We start from the raw sequence: 5,514 nt of genomic DNA on the forward strand, positions 1-5,514 counted from the left end.
GTTTTCATTTTGTCTAACTGTGTCTATTTCAGTGTGTTAGGACAGTCAGGTAAGTGTCATGCTCCTGAAAGTACTGGGCAGGGTGCACAGTTTTAAGAAGGTGGTGCTGGTCCATTGCCAGAGTGATGTGCCTCCACAGCCCAGACTGGCCAGCCAGGCTGATCTGCAAAGCACATGTTGGTAGGGTGTGTAGTGCCCTGAACTTGTGTGTCCCAGTCCTCTTCTACAGTGAACATACAGCTGCTGCCCAGAGGATGGCCTGGGGACCAATTCTGCAAAATGCACACTAGCAAGGCATACAATGCCCACACGTTTTGCCTGCCAGTCCTCCACCACTGGGGATGTGATACTGCTCTGAGATCTGGGCTGTTGGGGTTCTGATCCACAAAGTTCAAACAGGAAGGTTGCAGTTTTAACAACCTACAGCCATCATCCATGGGAGGTTACTAGTTGCTTGGCTAGAGGGAGGCCCTGTAAAGCCTGCAGTTGGGAGATGAGGTTTTGGCAAGTTTTGTGCGGGTCTTCCAGGGGAGGAGAACTGCATCACTGGGACTGAGGTCAGCCTGGCTGGCAAGTGTTAGCAAGTTAGGTGCAGTGTTAGGAAGTTATGTAGTAACTTGCAGTGTTAGTAAGTTAAGTAGTAAATGCCAGCACCATGATGGTTCCCACAGGTAGCCTTGTGATTACACTGTCAGATGAGAGAAGGAAATGGCACATGCCAGCTCTTTTGTTCCTGGAGGAGTCTCACAGAAAAATCTGTCCCTTGGGGACACATTCTGTGATTAGTAAATAACTGTCCTCCCCATATGCCTCACGTGTTTTTCAAACTGCTATTTTTATGCTGTATCTCTGTGGCCTGTTTGTTGTGCTGTCTTTTTAAGGGTGGGGATTCAGTTTTCTCTAGCCCTCCCTTCTATTTCAGAGCTGAGCCTTCTCATTTTTATTAAAGCTCTAGGCTTTAAGTCCCAGTGGCTGCAGGAACTTATGAAATTCAGCTCCTTTAGTTTTAAGAGCCAAAGTCTACAAGGATTTGTCTTCCCCATGCAGGCATCTCCATGTGATAGTCTTTTTCTTTCCCCTCTCCATGCCTGTGGCTCCTTCATCCTGTGGAAAGACCTGCAAATCTACTTAGCTCACCACAATATTTCTGCCCTTCTTACCCTCCTTGATGTGGTCTCTTCTCTCCATTTAATTGTGGAATTTTTCTGCCTAACGCCTTATGGTTGGTTTCTGGTTTATTTACACTGATGTGTTATCTAGTTTTAGCCATATGACAAGGTGATCTTAGTGTCCTCCTACTCCACCATCTTCACCGAAAGATGAATGAATACCTTTAAATGTAAAGGGCCTAAATGCTCTAGTAAAAATACTTGGGATAGTGGAATGGATACAAAACGGCACCCATGTATATGTTGCCTACAAAAGACTCAACCCAGGCCTAAAAGAACATGCAGACTGAAAGTGAAGGCACACAAAAACATTTACTATGCAAATGGAGACAAAATAAAATCCAGGGTAGCAATACCTGTATCAGAAAAAAAATAGAAATTAAAAAATACCGTAACAAAAGATTAAATAAAAAGACACTAAATAATGACAAAAGGATCAATCCAACAAGAAGATATAATAATTGTAAATATCTACACACCCAGCTGTAGAGCACCAAAATACATAAAGCAAATATTAGCAGACATAAAGAGAAATTGATAGTAATACAATAGTATTAGGAAATTTTAACACCCCCACTTACATCAATGGTTAGATCATCCAGGCAGAAAATCAATAAGGAAAGAATGTCTCTGAATGACACACTAGACCAGATGGACATCATAGATATACGTAAAATATTCCATCCCAAAACAACAAAACACACATTCTTTTCAAGCACACATGTAATATTCTTCAGAATCTATTACATGTTAGGCCAAGAAACAAGCCTTAATAAAATTAAGAAAATTGAAATTATACAAAGCACTTTTTTCTGACCATGACACAAAGAAATTAGAAATCAATCACAAGGGGAAAAAAAGCGAAAAAACACAAACAAATGGAGACTAAACAACATGATATTAAACACCAATAGGTCAATGAAACAATTAAAGACTGAAAAATAAATGGAAACAATTTAAAATGAAAACATGATAGTCCAAAATCTTTGGAACACAGTGAAAGCAGTTCTAAGAGGGAAATACATAGTGATACAGACCTATCTGAAGAAATAAGAAAGAGCTCAAATAAACACTCTACTATTTCAACTAAAGAAACTAGAAAATACAGAAAAAAAAAAGACCAATATGTATAAGGAAAGTAGTAAACATCAAAGGATAAATAAGTGACAGAGAGATTAACAAAAAATACAAAAAGTCATTGAAACCAAGAGCTGGTTCTTTGAAAAGATAAAGAAAATTGATAAATCTTTAGCTGGACTCATCAAAAAAACTGAAAGGACTCAAATAAATAAAAATCAGAAATAAAAGAGAAGTAACCACTGCCACAACAAAATTGCAAGGAATTATAAGAGAATACTATCTATATCTATATCTATATCTATATCTATATCTATATCTATATCATCTATATCTATGTAGCTACATATATATATATATATACACACATATATATATATATATATATATATATATATATACACATACAAATTGGAAAACCTAGGGGTAATATGTTCTCAAAAGCATACAATTTTCCAAAATTCAATCAGAAAAAAATATAAAATCTGTGCAGACCAATTACTAGTAAAAAAAAAAATTAGAAATTTTAAAAAACTACCAAAAATTAAAATCCAAGACCAAAATGATTCACAGTGAATTCTACCAAACGTTTAAAGAAGTGTTAGCACCTACTCTCCTCAAACTATTCCAAAAAATAGAAAAGGAAAGAAAACTTTCTAATACATTCCTTGAGACCAGGATTACCCTGCTACCAAACCAAAGACACACAAACAAAAGCTATAAACCAATTTCCTTCATGAACATAGATTCAAAAATCCTCAACAAAACAAACTGCATTCAACAATCCATTAAAAGAATCATTCATCACATAGGATTTATTTTGGGCATGCAAGAATGGTTAAATAGTCACAAATCAAATATGGTGATTCATTGCATCAACAAAATAAAGGATAAAAATAATGTGATCAGTTCAGTAGATGCAGACAAAAACATTTGACAACATTCAATTCCATTCATGATAAAAACTTTCAAAAAAGATGGTTTAGAGGAAACACCTCCACACAAGAAAGGCCATATATGAAAATCCCATAGCTAAAATCATAATGAATGATAAAAAAAATGAAAGATTTTCCTTTAAGATCAGGAACAAGACATGTGTGTCCACTGTCATAGCTTTTATTCAAAATAGAACTGAAAAGTTGTAGTGACAGCAATCAAACAAGAAAAAGAAATGAGGCACCCATACTAGTGAAAAAAAGTTAAAACTGTCACTATTCGCAGATGACATGGTACTATACATAGAAAATCCTAGTGACTCCACAAAAATATATAAGTAATGAATAAGTGTATTAAATTTGCAGTATACAAAATTAATACCTAGAAATTGTTAGTGTTTCTATACACTAATAATGAAGTAACACAAAGATAAATTAAGAAAACAATTCCATTTACAATTGTACAAACAAAACAAAACAAAACACGTCAGAATAAACTTAACCAAGGAAGGAAAAGATAGGGATGCTGGGAAAAAAATAATTAAAAAATTGGAGATGACACAAATAAGAAGGTAATCCATGCTTATGGATTGATTAGAAGAATAAATATTGTTAAAATATCCATACTATTCAAAGCAATTTACAGATTCAATGCAAACCCTATCAAAACACCAGCATCATTTTTCACAGAACTAGAACAAATAGAACTAAAATTTGTATGTAACCACAAAAGACTGGAAGAATCAATGCAATCTTGAGAAGGATGAACAGAACTGGAGGTATCACAATCCTAGATTTCAAGATATACTAAAAAGCTGTAATAATTAAAACAATATGGTATTGGCACAAAAAGAGACACATAGATCCATTGAACAAAATAGAAACCCCAGAAATAAACCCACAATTATATGGCCAATTAATCTATGACAAAGGAGGCAAGAATATACAATGTGGAAAAGACAGTCTCCTCAATAAATGGTTTTGGGAAAATTTGATAGCTGTATGTAAGAGAATAAAAATGGACCATTTTCTAACACCATACACAAAAATAAACTCAAAATAGATTAAAGACCTGTATGTGAGACCTGAAACCATAAAAATCTTAGAATAGAACACAGTCAGCAATTTCTGTAACATTGATCATAGGAACTTTTTTCTAGATATGGCTCCTAAGGCAAGGTCAACAAAAGCAAAAATAAAAAGTTGAATGCTGTATTTGACCCATAAGATAGTTTGCTGACCCTTTGTCTAACACATAGTGAATGATGATCAGAGTTAAAGTTGGATATTAAATATAAGGTGAAAATCTTTAATTTTTGGAAAGCATTCACATAAAACATATGTAGTTTTTAAACATGAAAATTCCAGGGCACCTGGGTGGCTCTCTTGGTTGGGCATCTGGCTCTTGGTTTCAGCTCAGGTCATGATCTCATGGATCATGGAACTGAACTCCATGCTCAGTGGGGTGTCTGCTTGGGGTGGGTCTCTCCCTCTTCCCCTCCTCCCACTCATGTGCTCTCTTCTCTCTGAAATAAATAAATCTTTAAAAAATAAAATAAAAATTCCATTTTAGTGAAATTAAATCTGAGTACTTCAATATAAATGTAAAAGCTGTCAAAGATAGTTAAAATTGGACAGGCACCTGGGTGGCTCAGTTGGTTAAGCATCTGCCTTTGACTCAGGTCATGATCAACAATTTTAAGATTGTTTGTTCTGGTTCTGTGAAAAATACCTTTGGTATTTTGATAGGGATTGCATTAAATCTGTAGATTGATTTGGGTTGTATAGACATTTTAACAATATTTGTTCTTCCAAAATTTAAGCATGGAATGTCTATCCATGTTTTTGCATCATTTTGAATTTCTTTCATCAGTGTTTTATAGTTTTCAGAGTAGAAGTCTTTCACTTCTTTGTTAAGTTTATTCCTAGATACTTTATTGTTTTGGATGCAACTGTAAATGGGATTGTTTTCTTAATTTAATTTTCTGCTGCTTCATTATTAGTGTATAGAGTCATCGTTGAATATTTTAACAACTAAGTAAAGCAAATGTAAATACTGAAATGACAGACCAACATGGAAATATTATGTTCCCAAATGATACAGAAATGAAACTATTAATGAAAATTGGAAATGGAAGTGGATTGAAAATAATATATTAGCTAATCACGAAACAATAGAAATAGGGGACGGAGCAAGATGGCGGAGGAGTAGGAGACCTGGATTTTGTCTCCTCTCAGGAATTCAGCTGGATAGGGATCAAACCATTCTGAACACCTACAAACTCAACAGGAGATCGAAGAAAGGAATAGCAACAACTCTCTGAACAGAAAAG

This window comes from Leptonychotes weddellii, chromosome X (genome assembly GCF_054177405.1).
Source record: "Leptonychotes weddellii isolate Sample4059 chromosome X, ASM5417740v2, whole genome shotgun sequence".
Classification (NCBI taxonomy): Eukaryota; Metazoa; Chordata; class Mammalia; order Carnivora; family Phocidae; genus Leptonychotes; species Leptonychotes weddellii.